This window comes from Malaya genurostris, chromosome 3 (genome assembly GCF_030247185.1).
Source record: "Malaya genurostris strain Urasoe2022 chromosome 3, Malgen_1.1, whole genome shotgun sequence".
Classification (NCBI taxonomy): Eukaryota; Metazoa; Arthropoda; class Insecta; order Diptera; family Culicidae; genus Malaya; species Malaya genurostris.
In genome coordinates this window covers 5,217,865-5,236,297 of record NC_080572.1, presented here as the reverse complement: position 1 = coordinate 5,236,297, position 18,433 = coordinate 5,217,865, and the positions used below count along the sequence as shown (strand labels likewise).

The 18,433-nt window shown below is 38.1% G+C and overlaps 1 protein-coding gene across 1 annotated transcript in view; it reads right to left on the bottom strand.

Moving 5' to 3' along the window:
* The window catches only part of LOC131439532 (toll-like receptor 6), a 123,155-nt gene extending 105,436 nt beyond the window's left edge, over nt 1–17,719 (bottom strand). The window contains exon 1 of the mRNA XM_058610659.1: nt 16,575–17,719. The gene's annotated coding sequence lies outside the window, so the exon portion shown is untranslated. The remainder of the gene's footprint in view (nt 1–16,574) is intronic.
* Nucleotides 17,720–18,433: the final 714 nt, after the last annotated feature.

The window sequence follows — 18,433 nt, the reverse complement described above, 5'->3', positions numbered from 1 at the left end:
GGATAGAAATTTCTGCGAAATAAACAAAATTGACACGGGTTCTTTATTTTCTGTATAATACTTGCATTTTAGAGAATGCATACATATACATGATATAGAAATTCGACTTTCTGCAGAGAACTCAGTCTTAAATTAATAACACTTATCAAAATTAATAAATTGTAAGGACCTCAGTCTGTCATTGAGAAACTCATTTCCAGATTTCACAACTCATTTCCAGATTTCACAACAGGAGCGAGACATACCTCCAACAGTCGTTACGTCGAGTGTGTGATTTTGCGAAAGAGTTAATTTGCCGAAAGAATAACCGCAAGAATTTTAATCGAAAGCACAGCGAAAATAACGCCTAGTGTTTGAACATAATAAAACGACCATGGGTGCAATGTAGTATGTACTACATTTGAGAGTAGCGGCCTCTTTAACGAGAACGATTGATTTTTAGACGAGAAATATTTAAAAATTTTGTTTTGATGACGATGAAAATTAGTGATCGAAATATCGGGAAAAACAGCTGTGCTCATTTAGGTGATCGCAAGAGCCGAATACGAGCCCCGTCGGTAGCGGTGGCATCTTGTATACAAACCAGTAACCCACCTTGTTTCCCATCCGACCAAAGTTATGTTTCTTTGCCAGCACACGAACGAAAACGTAGCCAAATTATTTATTTCCGCTTAAAATAGAACAGGCTATTTTTTTCAAATGCCGGACATAAGAATAGGTACTCATTAAAACACCTTAACTTGCAATGTGGTGCGTGAGTGCGTTTATTAAAAACCTATTTCAATCCACCTAGTGGTGTAATGCTGCCTTTCTCATATAACAAATTCATTTTCTCCTATATATTACAGCAGAAATCCCTCGAAATACTACAATTTTAAAAAGTTGAGAAACCAGTTTTGAAGATTTCTATTGCATAACACTACTACATTGATATATAACATTTGAATTTAGGTTTAAAAAAAATTTATTCAATCATATGTGAGAAAGTGAAGTGAGATCCATATTATCACATTTGATTACTGTTGTCGATACTTCCGGAACCGAATACTGGATATCGGCATAGTGACATTCGGTTCATTCAACCATACACTAAAAAGTGTATCGAAAAGTAGTTAGCAACATTGATTATTGAACAAAAAAGCGAAAAAAAACATATTTTGACATCAGTTTCCGACATTGTAGAAAAATTATATTTTTATGCATTTCACTGATTATATTGAAGAAAATCCTAGTTTCTGTGAAACACTCGCACTTTGGACTTGACATTCCTCATTAAATTCTGCACAGTTACTTTTATGACTTTCCTGGTGGCAGCTGTCCAGTTTTTTTTTACTCCTGCATGCTTTGGGACACTGTACCTTGCTTCCGAAAGTGCCGCTTGACAATTGCCCAATACCTTTCAATTGGCCGAAGATCCGGACAGTTCGGTGGGTTGCTGTCCTTTCCCACGAATTGTATATTATTTTTTGACAACCACTGTAGAACGGAGTTGGCGTAGTGGGCTGAAGCCAAATTCGGCCAGAAGAGAGGAGGGACTTAATGCTTTCTGTACAGTGGCAGCATTCTCTTCTTCAAACATTCTTCCTCGTACACCTTGGCGTTAATTGTGCCCTTCGTGAAGAAAATCGACGACCGTAAACCACAGATACAAATTGCTTGCCAGACCAACACCTTCTGCCCAAACTTTTCCATCGCCACCGTGGTGTCAGCGTCGTCCAAGTCCTGGTACACCGATTTCGTATAATATTGCAGTCCGGGCAGCGCTCGAGAGTCTTCCTTGGCGTAGGTTTCGTCGTCTATCAGGATGCATCCGTCTTTATTCTGTAGAATCCGGTTATACAGTTTTCGCGCTCTTGTTTTGGCCTGAACTTGCTGTACCAGGGAATTTTTCGTCACCTTCTGTTTCTTGTACGTTTTCAGGGAGTTCCGAATTTTGATCCGTTGAATCATCCCGATGTTGGTGTTGAACTGCTTGACCAAATCCCGCGTCGACGCCGATGGGTTTTTCCTGATGTACTCAACCACTTTCAAGTCCCGGCCGGGCTGACTGGGACCCGTTTTCCTACCGGATCAGGGCAAATCCTTCATGGAAAGGGTCTTACCGATCTTCTCCACTGAAAGTGTGGTGCACGTTCATCCGTTTTGCAATTTCGTTGTACGTGACACCATTTTCTGAGCACCAAGTGTGCAGAATTTTCTTTCGCGTTTCCGGATCAATTCGACTCATCATTGAAACGAAAAACCGTACCGAAACCTATCGATTGCGCAGCTGTTATTGACATGTAAACAAACATGTCACCGCAAAACACGCTGCAAAAAATTAAGCCATTTCAGAGTAATACCTGTTTGAATATTGCTAACTACTTATCGATACACTCCTTAATAAGACCTACAACATTTTTTTGAAGATTCTCTACGACGATTTGAATTTTGGATGTTCCGGTAGTCCGATTTGTATAACATTCAGCAAATCCTTCATGGGACTAACAATGGTTTATTTAATTACAGACTCTCATAGTCTGCAAACTAAAGAAATTCAGATTATGAAAAAAATATTCTTGAAATTGACATTTTTACACTAAGCACCCCACCTCCAGGAGTTTGATCCGAATTAAAATTGAAATGTACTTATGGCATCTTAAGACCTTTCAGTGGAATTTAAGGTAGTGAAAATCGTTCCAATCATCTCCGATAAAATTGATTGACATTATTTTCACGTTTAGCTTTAATCATAAGACTTTTTATTTGAATCAAAGTTTGTGAAAATCGGTTCAGCCACCTCCGAGAAAAGTGAGTGACAATATTTGTCACACGCACACAGCCATACACATACACACAGACATTCGTCGAGCTGAGTCAAATGGTATATGGCCTCGGTTCAAAAGTCGGTTTTCACAGTGTTTGTATAACCTTGCTATATGAGAAAGGAAAGCGAAACTCTCTTCATTTTCAGAGATAGGTGAGTCGATTTTCACGAACTTGAACTCAAATAAAATGATTCAGGTGTATAAAAATAACCTTCTTTTAACTTTTATTAGGTTCTGACTGACTGACAAAAGGGTGAGCTGTGTTTAAAATTTTAAACCGTAATTTAGAGCGAAAATGCATAAAACAAAAAAATCTATTAACTTGGGTGAAAACTGTTATAAATTGATGAAGTTATTCTAGTGTATGCCCAAAAAAAATGTTTTGTTCTTAGTTAAGATTCAAAGGAAAGTTTTTTGGAGAATCCGTTAGTAATAACAAAACAGGCCTCATAACACGACTAAGTGAATTAAAACAGGTTTTTTACATTCACTTAGCAATTGAACATATAATCAACCCAATGATGATCCAGAAATTAAGAAAATTTTCCATGGGAATTATTGTTTTGTGATGCAATTCACACCACATATATTCCACGCAAAATCAGCCACCTAAATTTTTTTTTCATCTAACTGTTTTTTTTCGGTAATGAACTCGAAAATATTCGAAACGTAATTATTTTTATTTCAATATGGTACGTGGAATTTTCGAGATAAGAGTTCTGAAAGTTTCGCGTTTTCAAAAAAGAGCCTTTTTTAACAGCCTATACACTAAGGTCTCTTTTTACACGGGGGTTACGTACCGTTGTCAAAAAATCCGTGTAAAAGAAAACCGTGTTAATTGCGGAAACCGTGAAAAAACCGCGTGGAAAATTTGACGTTATAATTCCAAAAACCGCAGATTTGATTATTTGTTTGTTTTGTTTTGGATGAAATATAACTTTTGATTATTTGAAGGAGAAAAAAGATTATTTTTTAACCCACAAATTTATGCAAGGTGCACATCACTGTGAAAATGTAACTGTTATTTCCCAATATAAACGGAAATCTAAAAAACAGCCTGAGGTTACGAGAATGGTTCAGTCATACTTGATAAAACACATTGGATGACAAATTAAAATTAGAACACTTAGGAAACGCGTTGTACGATAAGCAAATTATTCTAAATGGCTCATGCCTGCTGTATATTGCATTCAGTTTTCAAAAGAACGATAATACGTACTATTAGAACCCATAAACACTTTCACTACAAAAAAAGCTTGAGAAAAGGTTCTATTCAATTCCGAAGGTGCGATGTGTAGTAAACACTAACGATCTTAACAGTAATTCTCAACTAAACTGAGAGGGAAGACATGGGTATTGGGTGAAGCTCTATGCACGCAGCGATAAAATCAAAGGGGAAGAATTCATAGAGATGAATATGGATCAAATTAGAAAAGTTGTTACTATGTGTCATGCTGAACAAACTCATTTCATCGGCGTAAATCATAATACTACTAGAGCTATAGAATTCAAATGGGTATAATATACTGTACTGTTCGATATGACGAAGAGTTGACGAGATTAGTAAATCCGACTAGTTTTTCAACGCTACGAAATTCTCGATGATATCAATGACGATTCTGACATCATATACCACAAACGAAGAGACGTTGTCGGTAATTTATGACAGGGATTGAAGATCTGAAGACTGATTAAGCGTTTTATGGAACAACAGTCAATGATCTCGTGAATTGATGAGTGAATGATTTTACTTTCAAACTTTAAATTAGCTCTCATAATCGTTTTCTTACAGACAACCTGTTTCCATTTTTAAATTTTTTCTCAAAAAACAAATGACAATGCTTTTTAAACTCTCATCAGAAACCGTGTTAATTGCGAAAACCGTGTAAATAAAAACCGTTTTAATTCCGGAATCCGTGTAAAAAAGCTGTGTATAAAAAAAAAACCGTGCGAAAAAAACCGTGTAAAAAGAGACCTTAGTGTACTGTAAAATCTAATAAAGATGCAAAAATTCGTACAAGACATGAAATGTGCGTCTTTTCCTTAGCTTTCTATTAAGCGATTCCATAAAACATCCTCTAAAGTTAATATAATGAAAAAAGTTAAAAATTAATAAGCAAATAAAAAAATTTCAAACTTGGGCCTAATTTTTTTCTTTTTTTTTTTAGTTGAAAAAAGAAGCTTTAGGGGTTTAACTCAATCATGGCAAAGTTTCTGAGTGGAAGGATCAATACTTTCGGAGCAGTGATACGGGCTTAACTTGTCGACACATATCGCGCCACAGATCGAATCCTAACTTTGTCAGTTTATTGTTACCAACGTTTCAGGTAGAAAACGAGTAAAATTGGGCCAAAGGATTTACGTGAGTAATAAAATAATGGTGACATAAAGCTTTTGCACAGTTGCAATTTTTCTATGATTTGGTTTTTCTGGTTTACAAAAACTCAATACTTCAAACGTATCCTGGGAAGAGAAAACTTTCATTTTTAATTCCTTGTCTCCGTGCGGCTCAACATAGTGAAACGATTGCGTTCCAGAAATAGTTTTACATTTTTCGAAACGATTTTTAAGAAATTTCTCCGCTTTTACATAATCTTCCGAACATTTGTATATTGGATAGAGAAGATGCTTTCCTAGCCCACTCGTACAATTCATTCGCGGTCGAAATTTGACAATCATTGTTCATTTGTTAACTCGCGCGACGTGCCATTCTTTTGATAGTTCCTTCAGCACTGTCACATGTGCAAAAAGATGAAAATCATGCTCGTGATGAAAAATATTCGAAAACTGAAACGTTGCTAACAATAAACTGACAAAGTTAGGATTCGATCTGTGGTGCGACATGTGTCGACAAGTTAAAGGAGCATTAGGCCGATCCGACCGATCCGAGCTCTCCGGCGTTGACTTTTTCTCTGCTTCGGTTATGGTTGAGCTGGACATGCACACAGGGCTGCATGTGCAGCTCAGCCATAGCCGAAGCAGAAAAAAGTCAACGCCGGAGAGCTCGGATCAGTCGGATCGGCATAATGCGGATAGCCTTGTAAGCCCGTATCCGAGCGGGTCGTAATTAAAAAATTCACTGCTCCGAAAGTATTAATCTTTCCATTCTGAAACTTTGCCAAGATTGAGTTAAACCCCTTAGGCTTCTATTGTCAACAAAAAAAAAAGAAAAAAATCCCAAGTTTGATTTTTTTTTTTATTTGCTTATGGAATCGCTTATTTCGAAGCTAAGGAATAGACGCACATTTCATGTCTCGGATGAATTTTTGTATCTATATTAGATTTTAAAGTATCAAACTTTAAAAAATTATATCTAGAAAATTCCACGTACAACAAAACAAAATGTTGGGGGGCTGATTTTGCGTGGTATGCCCCATAGTTTAGTGTAGCAGCTCTGTTCTCAACCAAATTTGATTAAGTTTCGCTACATTTAAGACAACATTTAAATTATGATGCACACCAGAATCGTGACAGTCAAGAATGATTAGTGCAATTAGAATCTTCGTACTAGGCGTGTCTACAAAGCTTTTCGTTACTCATTTCATCATGATTCACTCAAATTAGCCACACGGAATTTCTTCCAGGAATTAAGCTCATCACTTTCAATTACTTCTATTTTCCCTGCAGAATGATCCACAAAACAATGAAATTAGGATTGACTCACTTCCACATCTGCATCAGATGCGTACCTAAATTCTCTCATATAGGTTATCGACGGTAGCCAGCAAAAATATTGCACAAAACCAGAAACTACAACTGGGACAGTTCCCAGTATAACCACCTGGCCTGGTTCCGTAGACCGCAATAATGCTGCACTTGGTACATTCGTGATTCAATATTGATTCCCGTGGTTTGGTGGCACACTATCGGATGCGCGCAATGTTCTAAATCGAATGGCCCAACGGCAACCGGTGCATTGCAATGCTAATATAAAACAGCAGCTTTCAGCTGTCAACCCTGTCGCTTTCGGACCGATCTGATTGATTCCATGCCAGGCAGGCAGGCAGGCAGGCGGACGGCAGCTGCCGGGAATGGATGTGGATGGGCGGAATATTGTTCCCCGGCTGGAGATTGATTGAAAAAATCCTCTCGAAAAAGCTGTCACTGACAGCTATGTGAGAAACGGAGGTCGCTCCGATCGTATCGAAGGAGGACCGAGCGACCATTAGTTTAAGTGGGAGAAGGCTGATTGGTTAGTGCCAGCTGCGGATGGTGGCGGTCCGGTCGGTGGTTTGATTTTCAATGAAAGTGCCGATGGCGGTCGATAGCGCGGGAATGATTGGTTCGGATGGGTCGCCACTTGTCACTCGCTGCCCTGGAGGTGTGGTTTTTCGCAACTTTGGGTGGCAGTTTGCGGGAGTTCGTGGGTAACGACGGGTTGGTTTGTTGATTAATTTATCAACTCAATTAGTGCGAGTGGCGTAAACGGGACAAACGGAAGAAGAATGGAACAATGCTAGTCAATTTCGGTCGGGAAACGATTGGGAGATGTTATTACCCTGAACTAGTTATTACACTTTTTGATTATTTCTAAAACAAACTTCTGATTGAGTACGATGAAGTCAATAGAAATTAGAGTGATAACATGTTTAAAAACCTTGATTCATTTGGTTGATAGAATTCTAAATCAGGCTACGTAACGCCAATAGATTTAATTTGTAACATACACTAACTAACAACCACGAAGAGACTTTGCATGACACAAATAGCATTAAATGAACTTCAATTTCCAAAGACGATTTTTCGTAATATTATAGTCGGTCAATGTGTTGTAGGGCAAAAATTACTCTCTTCTAATTTTCTCCTCTATTCGGACAATGAAAAATGACTTCGCATGCGTTGCACAATTGGAGTCAATTGTATTTTTTTTGCTAAGAAGAACTGTTAACAGTTCAAAACATTCCCTATCTACTACTATAGATTCGATTTGCCATGAAAGGAAACGTGGAACTTGGAACAAAATAGATAGATAGAAAATTCATCAGTGCTCTTCGTAAAAATTCCACGAAACGATGCTAACAGCTTGGATGCTAACTCGGTAATGACATCAGTGCTCTATTCCATATAAATTCAACATGCCAAGCAACTTGCAGTGTTAGAAGAACATATATGAATATGTTCGGTACGTTATTGCATGTTTTACTTTCTTCCCCTCATACTCCGATGAATTCCGATCGAAAGTGGAACAAAATGTTAAACACATAACTACGTGGCATAACCCGTGTGCACTGGTACTATCGAACAAACAGGAGCATCCTGTCAAAAACCTCCGTAAGAACAATGCCCTATACACAAACAAATAGGCTGCCAAAGTCAGCCCCCAAAAAACTTCGGGTAGTATAAGATTCAACCAGAGCTTTTATTTCCGCACGGGAATCGAATGAAGAACAAACATACATACAGTTTTCAAAGCGGATTAAAAGCTTTTTTATGTAATGTTCGCTACTCCTTATTTTCCCGCAACTACACATTTCTGTGCCAGAATGGGCCAAAAATACACCAACATTCCTGCGGCGATGACCGTAATATAGTCTGTGATGGTGATGGCAGCGGAAAAAAGTGCCAACAAATCCAAGGCGAACAGCCGAAGTATTTAGAAATTCACGACGTGCGGTTGAGCCTACCGTAGAACTTCTCCGGCCGCTTGGGATCTAGCCGGACCATGGCGAACCTCGGACTGGATGTTTTGTACTTATAACTTTTCGTTGTGCGGAGAAACCACGTGCCCTAGTTTTTCCTCCGTGCTTTTCGCCTGCTGTCAGAAGTAGACAACCTTTTTCCACTTCGTTGCTCCCGCAGGGATTTTTAGGGTCGGACGTGTGCCATGCGGAATGATATGGCAGCTTTGTAAATCGATGCCAATGTGCGTGTATGTGAATGTGTGGGAAATTAGGCAGTCAGAATATTCTATTGAAAGAAGCTCATGACTTTCAAAGTTCGGAAGAACCAGGTGTAAGGAGGTATCAAAAGTTTCTCATTGTCATCCTGCTGTTTCAAAATTTACGTTATAGCTATCTTCACTTGAAAGACGAGATGAAAAATAAGGAATCGGTTTACACGTTAGCAAAACCATTATTTAAAATAAACGCCATTTGAACACAAAGGAAAGCACTGCCCCTACTGATCGGATAAAGACAAATCTCAGACTTTGAATTTTCCAGTGATGAATTAGTAGTATCATTGACGTGAATACAAACAAAACTTCACACTGCACATAATTACATCAATAGTGATGATATAACATTTGCGTAATGATGATATACTCTGAGGAATCCTACCTCCTGGTTATGGTTGTTAGGTTGTCCGTGTGGGTCCGAGTAGAATATTGACGACAATAGTTACTTCGCGTGTGACGCACAAGGTACAAGAACCAAAACGGAAAAAGCATCCACACGCTAGATTAGTTCTGTATAAAATGTTCAAAACGACGTATGTAACAATGATAGATTCTCTTTGTTTACTTTCTCTTTCGATTATTGCGAAAGATTCCTGCTTTTTTCGGTAATTTCTCCACAGCAGATTAAAAGATGATAGCTTTAGTAATTATTATCGGTAAATTATTGGAGAGAAGGATTGCTAAGAGTGCCGTAATAATCAAAAGAGAAAGTAAACAAAGAGAATCTCTCATTGTTACATACGTCGTTTTAAACATTTTATACAGAGTTGATGATTGTAAAACGGGGTGACTTTGAGACTTTTATGCTGTCTTTTAAATCTCGCGCCGCAACCCTGGGTCTTGGAAGAACAATGTGTACCATTTTGAGTTCGTCAGACATGTGACGCTATCTGGCGGCGAGCACTTTCAACTTCTACACTGACGCAGTGACGTCGCCAGCCAACTCAAGGTCAAGTTCGTCGTTTCTTTACTCCGTGAACATGTACACTTATAAGAGTGAGGATAGACACGAGTGGCACGATTTTCAGAAAGTCCGTCCAGCTACTTGGTTTCGCTGATGATATTGACATTATAGCACGAAACTTTGGCAAGATGGAGGAGATGAGGATTGCAACTATGGATTCCTCATAAAATTCTAAAACGACCTTTCTTTTGCAATATTTTGATAAGCTTGAAATTTAAAAAGTCATTCAAGCTAGAAATTGAAACAATAACCACACTCTCTTAACAAGTGAGGGTAAACATTATGGAGCAAACTTAATTTATATTTCCTACATATTTCCATCAAATTTCGAGTTATGAGTTTTATCTAATCATTTGCAATGACTCCAATAGGTAATAATAATAGTAATAATATTAATAATCAGTCAAAAAGTGGATAATGCTATTGATGAGGTCATTTTAGACAAATTATTTTCATATTTGCATTTCTAGCCAAAACCAATTCTGTCTCAAAGTCACCCCTATCGACCACTTGAAACCCAAATCTTGCCATTCCAATCAAATTTAGTGGGTTATTAACATTTTAATTTTATGAAGGAAGGTTGATTCGACAAAGAAATTCGTTCGAATTTGTATTGAAAATTGAATACTTGAAAATCGCATAGAAACGTTCAAAAACCTGTCACAAAATTTACCCGTTTTACGGTATTTATTTCGGATTTGCGCTCCGCACTAAAGAAAGATGAATTCACATCCAATCATCTTAGTTGGATAGCGTGTCTGTTAAGGGTGGCCTGATCCATGTTTCTTTCCGCAGTCAAACATTTGCTCGGAAAACAACGAACAAGTTTTTATTCAGTTATTTATTAGCTTATTTATCTGATATGTGACCTAAAAAAAGATGTTTCTTTAGTGCAAGAATCAGATGAATAAGCTGCTTTTTTGTACTCGTAAATTGAACTTATCCATTGCAAAGCCAGTTTTACTTACAACCACGCGCCTCCATCATTTGAATTATTATGCAGAATGGTCATTTATGAACGAGAGTGAGAAATATGTGGCACAAATCCGTTTGAAGGAATACTTCTAATTGAAGGACTCGTGAGTAGAATGACCAAGCAAACAACTGGCCAGAAAGCTGCCAGATGTTTTCGTTCGGAACTAAAGAAAAAAAGAAATTGACTCAAACCGTAATTCATCAAATTATTGCATTTTACAAGAACGGCTTATTGCATACTCTGCATATGAAACAAAGACGTGAATCTACATGTGACAGACGTTGCGTTTAGCTCAGAAAACGTTAATGTACATGGTTTTTCTCACAAGACTGAAATATAGTAGTATGTCTTTGAGTTGAGCAAATCCAGTGAACAAAATATACATCGATATATATATATATATATATATATATATATATATATATATATATATATATATATATATATATATATATATATATATATATATATATATATATATAATATATCAATGATATTTTGATCAAGTATTGCCGAATTTGACGTCACTCCCAAAATTAATTTCTGGGTTCAAATTTTTATTGCAATCATGAATACACCCGAATTTAAACCATATTCAGACTACAGAACTATCCAAGGACCTAAGTTATTCACATTTCACTCCAAAATTAAATATATGAACTCTCTTTGTTTGAGTTATTCTAATAAAGCTCACATATAGCCTTAAAAGTGTTGACAAAAATGATGGATTCGTAGTAAATGACTAATGTCAAAATCATCAAATTGTAGGCGGAAAAGTTCAGTGAAACATTATTTTTGTTTTCTGTTATACCTCTATTATTATATTATAAGTACTCCTTAAATATTTAAACTTTATTTAAATTTATTATAAGTTCTCCTTAAATATTTAAATCGAATGATATTGTTTGAAGTCAATGTTTTAGGTCACCTAGTTACGTTCGGCATGACAGTAAAGGTGTTGCACTTCGATACAAATAGAAAAAGTGTTCTGTATATCGCAGAAACTTTATGTCTGCTTAGCGGTTTATGTTGAACTGCTGGGTGACATAACAGCTCAACATAAACTGCTATGTACTGACGAATCGAACACGAAACATTAACATAAGCATAAAAAACTATATGTCTTTCTTTTCCATATTGAGCTTATGTCACGGTATGAGCAATTTTGTCTTTCGGATATCACGTAAAGAACCTTCTAAACATGTATATTTGTTCAAAAAATCTAACATACTATTTTGAGGCCATTTGAAATCGATCGTTGTGTTTGAGATCAAATCTGGAAGTTTGGATTCATTTTTCTGGAATTTTTAGAAAACTATTGACTGTTGAAAAATCTGTCCACGTTACTATCTCTTCTAATATAAATATATTATCACTTCACGGTGAAAATCAAATGAAGTGAATGTAAATCTTCATCACCAAATTTCACTTCAGCGAATTGCTTAGATGAGCTTGTTTTTATTATAATCATCACATCACCAAAATTTTGTTGGAAACTGATTTTTTTCACTATAGTACTTACTTCCCTTTGCGTGATACTGGTAACAGGTGAATGCAATTAAAGTGAAAGTGGAAGTAAAAACGGTAATAAGGGTCAGTGTAACAATTTCCAATTCCATTCAAAACAATTCGTTTGATTTTTTCCACTTTCTCAGTTTATTTTCCTTATTAATTATATGCAATACTATGGGCGAAGGCGAGACGGATAACCAAAACTAAGCATTGTGTAAATCGGTACTGGCATTCTTGATTGCGTTCATACATTTTGTAACTTCTAATCCCGTCCCACTACACACAGCCTACGCACTCAACTCATAATACTCAAAATCATTGTCGCAAACACGTTACTCAGGATACCACACCATTTAGATTAATGAAAGTTCTTCGCGGATACCCACGTGTAAAAATAATTTTGTTTCCAGGAAATATATTCACACTCAATTTCGAAAACTGCATAGAACAACTGGAAAATTAAACACAAGTTTGAGAAAACTACAATATATTTGTTATAACAACTTAAAAAATTAAACTTATCCAACTAGTTGATAGTGGTAAAGCTGGTTCAGGACCAACGAAATTATTCGTTGCACCAGCTCTAGTTTACTTCTTATGAGTACCCACTCTGGTATTACTGGAAATGAATGGGCTGATGAGTTATTCATTTCCAGTAATACCAGAGTGGGCACTCATAAGAAGTAAACAGCATTTGAAATGCTGAGGTCTTCAATTTGAATTCGATATGCGATCACTAGATTTGACCGTGAACCATTCGAACTGCGTGCCTTTAAAGCTACCTGACTGTCGGAACAAACATGAATTGGCTTACCACAGATTCTGTGCTGAAATTGTATTCCACACAAAATCGCGTAGATTTCCGCTTGGAATACAGTACAGTATTTACCAAGTGAATGAGACTCTAGCCTCATTTCACGACAGTAGATACCAGCACGACCATTCAACGGAGACCCGCAGGGTTTACTGCATTAATTAAAAGAGAGTGTTAATGCTTATACCGGTCATCAATATATGATAATCGTCGGCAAAACTGTAAGTCGGAAAATCACAGACACTCATTTTTCTAATCTCTGCTTGCCGGAGCGATGAACAAAGAAGTCAATTGCTAAGCATTGCGTGTATCCAATTTGTGACACTTGAAGGTATGCCATGACCACGGGTTGCTTCCAGAAATGAATTTTTAAGACACAGGCACCTTCAATATCTTGGAAAACTCCCAAGCAATATTGCTTTTGTGAAAAAGCTTTCTCAATGTTGTACACAACATCATGTAACAGGGTTCTAACATTCCTGATATAGTGATCGACTATGCGCTCCACTGTTTTAAGAAGAAATAAGCTAAGACTGATAGGCCTGAAACTCTTCGCTTCCTCATAAGTGTCGCGACCACTTTTTGGAATAAATTTGACAATTATTTCCTGCCAAGCTCTTGGAATATATCCTGTCGCAAGACCTAAATTAAGTATTTTCTTCAAAACATGTTTGAAATATTCATACCCTTTCTGCAGTAACACTGGGAAAACTCCATCCTTTCCAGGAGACTTGTACGGAGCACAACTCTCAACTGCCCATTTGACCGATTCAATCGTCACAACGCTTCGAGCAAGGGCCCAATAATCGTAAATACCTGTAAAAGTCTCGGGAAGAGTTGTCGATGATGGCTCCATACATCCTGGAAAGCGAGTGTTAAAAAGATAGTGAAGTACATCACCTTCATCAGACAAGTGTTCACCATCTGAAGTTCTTAAGAAACCGACACTAAAGTCCTTAGACTTCGAAAGTAACTTATTTAATCTGCTAGCCTCGTTGAAACTAGAGACATTTGTGCAAAGGCTTTTCCAACCCTTTCGTTCAGACGATCGAAGAGCATTTTTGTAAGCCCTTCGAGCCGACACGAATGCACCCGACCCATCTCTGCGTCGGTGGTTCCAAACTCTTCTGCATAGTTTCCTTAGTCTAGCAAGTTCAGCGTTCCACCAACGAGTTCCTCTAGTAGTTCGCACAATCCGAAGTGGACAAGCCTCTTCATATGCTGCAACTATGAGTGAGTTTGTCTCGTCGACAACATTTTCCAAATCAATTGGGGTTTCAATTGTTGGATGGTATCCGTAAAATCTAGTCGCCAAGCCCTCTTCATAGAGGTCCCAGTTTGCAGATTTGGGATAACGATATGTGATAATATCAAATTTAACGTTTGAATGATAAAAAAAGATGTACTTATGATCAAGGCACGAAGGTTCGAGCTTATCGGAGACGAGCCAATTTACAAACTCATGTGCGATTCTATCAGAGCAGAGAGTTACTCTTCCTGATCTCGCAAAAGTTGGATGATTTCCTGCATTGACTATGTGCAGGTTTGCACTGCTCACAGATTCCATCATTTCAGAGTCTCTCGAATTTATATCTGTGCTGCCCCAAATGATATGGTGAGCATTTATGTCACTGCCGATTATAGGCGGTGAACAAGAGGAGAGTCGCTTAACACAAACTATATTGTGCCTCTAAAAAACACGTGATATACTGTGAGTCTAATACCGTTTTCGTTTTTGAACCTAGACGCGGGCTACTCTGACTCCGAGTAAAACGAACACGTTTTACGCGCCCTAAACAACAACTCATGAAAAAAAGATAAAATAAACAAACTCGGCTGGATGCGTGGTGCGACCCGAGAAAATTTTCAGAGCGAAATTACGCGATTGGAGTCCGCTCTAGAGCGACCTCAGGTTGCTAAAACAAACATATCAAACGTTGTTTGGGCGACTCTGGGTCAGCTTTCGGGCTGCTCTGATCAATAAACGAAAACGGTATAAGTGTGCCACGCTGTTCTCCATGAAACAGGTACTTGTCAAAACTGAGCCCTTTGTGTGCCGCAACTGTGCAACTGTATGAAAACGAAAGTGCCAATATTGATAAATGCGCCAACGCATTGTGTTAATGTGTGATTGGCAAATTGTTCTAAGCGTCCTCCCCTTGGCGGTGAATCACTTTTGCAGCAGTATGATACAACCTTTTTGAAGTCATTGCTTGCCGAAGGTTGGTTATATTTCCTGTCTATGCCATCAATAGTCATACCAACTGTGACAGCACAAATATCCCGAGTTGTGAGCTCCGATATGAGAGAAACATCGAGAGCACTATTTGCAAGTATGCATGCTCGAGGCATTTCACGTGGATTAGTCATACCGTTCTTGTTGAAGGCAACGAAGCTTTCCAACGTAGAAGTTTCCCTTTTGGACGCTGGTCTTTACAAACCAGTTATCGTATGTTCGAATTCCGACTTCCTGGAAGGATTCTTAGTGTCAATAGGATCGTAGTACTAGCCATGCAATGGTTCAATTCTTGGTGGAAAATAATTCCGCCGGATGCCACACGGCTTACCTGTTTGGTGGACTTATACCACCGGTACAGGTGGACCGTAGCGTTATTCTTAGCCAGTTGGGAAACCACTACCGACAATTAATAATATACTTCTGAGCTATTTTAACAGTCAAACTTTTGCTAGTAATTTCGGTAATAATTATTAATTATCAGCAGCTGTGAGTTTCTAAGCAATTATATATTTTGCTGAGACGATTGCCGAGCGCTTTTGTTGTCGAGATTCAAAATTAAATGTATTAGATGGTTTTGCCGAGGTGATACGTGAAAAAATAAATATTAAAACTGGTTTAAGCTTAAAAGTTATTTCATAAAAAAATCTAGCTATTGATTCTAGCTTAAATTTTGAAATTGTACTTGAGCTCTTATCAACAAAACTATACCAAGAGAACCGACAATTTCATATGCACTGTCAGAACCAGAACTCACAAATATTTTCAAACAATCAGAATCAACACAATGCAATAAAGTAACAATATAAAACAAGTACAACTGTAAATGTAAAAAAAATAAAGTACATGTTAGCCACTATCCTCGCGTCGATGGTCATTGAAAAAACACCGAGGATTGTTCTCGTGTTGCACTTTTAAGCGGATACTGAATTGAAAACCATGCTAATGGTCAGCTCTTCCGTTCGAAAACATAATACCGCTACAATTCAATGCTCCAAAGTTTCTCAATTTAATTTCATTTACAATTTCAAAATTCAGATTTAGGTCTAAGGATGAAATTAATCGAGTGATTGATCTTTTCCCGCGGATAATGTGTGTTTTTGGCCGAATGTTTATTTATCATAATCAGATCACACCGCATACTGGAACCAAAAGCCGTGAAAATTTACTGCTTTCCTTTCATTGCCAGTTAAAAGAAAGTAGAACAATTCAATAATGAACGTTACTCTATAATTTCTATTTATGTTTAAATTTCACATCCCACGAAGCGAAGGAAAAATATTAAAAGGCGAAATAAGGTAATATCGATTCAGTAATGACCGGTAATTGGAATATTTTGAACACAGTAAAACAGTGAACATAAAATTACCTTATTCAAACCATTGAAGCATCACAAACGCCCTCATTAAGACACAATCACCATTTCATCTACATCCAACTTGAGATCTCAATCTTGTATCATCGATTTGTTAAGTAACATCACCTCTTAAACATCCTTACAACATCCGACCGTCACTTCAATTCCTCATCACATTGCATCTCTTCGCTACAGGAAATCGAGTATCACATGACCTTCCTACGTGTGCTTCCACTACGGCTTACAAATGAGAAACAGTGCAGAGCAAAGTAAATGTAGGTACAACTCCAATCACTTGACTGATTGTAGTGGGGCTCACCTTCGCCACCAAACCCTAGAACGTTTGTTTTACTTCGTCGAGAAACACTCCAAATGCAATTTTTTTTAGTTTACCCAGCTGTGCCACAATCTTTGAGTGGATAGTTTGAGATGATACGCTGCAATGTTTTCACAAATAGCACATTCTAAGTTCTCTGCCACCCTCTGCCAGTCTTGCCGATGACTGCCCTGTAAAACTTGTTTCCGCTTCCGAGAACGATTTACCGACCTGACCTTGAACACCAGGCTCCGTATCCTGGTCGTAGCAGCTAAAGCTAATCACATTATTTATTTCCACTGCTGCCGCAGCCGCTCCGTCAGATAGTTCAAACAGAACACGGCGAATCGTGTTCAGGGAAATCAGCAGAACACCGAAAACTTTTTCACTTTGACTGATTCTCTCCCACTTGGGAGGTTATCAAGCAAAACAACCGGTTTGATTGAAGACCTTTTTCCAGGAGATTTGAACTCAAATACTCCTACTGAAAAACAACCTCTTCACAGCAGGACTCAACAATTCAGACAACCGGAAAATGTTCCCAATTAAATCTGCTCTTTTTCACTGCTTGGCATGTTTCTATTGCATATTTTCACAAACCCTGTAACAATTTTCGTGCCGTTCTAGTTCTTTTGACGTCGAGTTAAAATTTAATCAAACAAGCATTACACACGTCAAAACGAGTTCTTGTGAGAGCCGCTCCGTTGTGTTCTCTCAGGCGTGTCTCGTGTCTCCAAAATGGGGCCGTTTTTTTCCTATCAACCGATTGCGCGATGGGTCACCAGTCGCTAAGAAGTTCTTTGCGGATCATATTTTCTGTCCACGGTTTTCAAAGGTCGACTGACTGGTTGGTCACCGGAATCGCTTATTTTAACACGACCCTTTTCGATCAAGCTCTCCGTCATGCGAAAGTTCATCCTTCCCGGTTCGAGGTCCGACATGTAACAACCATTCAGTTCGAAACTTTGCCGACAGGATTCGCACTTGCGCACCGGGTGGTCTTCCAGTGGGGAGAAAACGAAAGCTTTCCGAACTGATTCATGTACGGCTCTTGGTGGTGGTGGGAAAAATTTTCGAACATTCGAATATCTCTGCATAGTTCGAGATCAACACTATACCGAACCTACCGCTTCTTCTTCCCAAACATCTGTCACTGGTAACAGCCTGCCTGCTTTGGAACGGTGTTTGAAGACACGACGTCGAAGGAACGGAAGTGCTTTTGATGTGCAGTTTCAATTTTCCACTCTGATTCAATTACTGTCTGTAACTGGTTTTCTGTTCGCTTTCCCTACGTATCGAGCAAACTTTCTTTTACCGCATTCTGTTGCTGCTGCTGTCACTTTCGACAGACCTCAAAAGCATAACACACTTGTGCATCGTTGAGAGTAATGGAATTGCTGCTAGAATTTGGAAACAACTTGTCATCCGTGCGTGCTGATTCGAGGATTGAGTGTTCATCACTCGAACTATTCAATGCACTGATTAAAAACTATGATATCCATGTGAAAGAGGTCTTGTTCAAATTCTAATCTGCATATAACGTAGATTGGGAAAT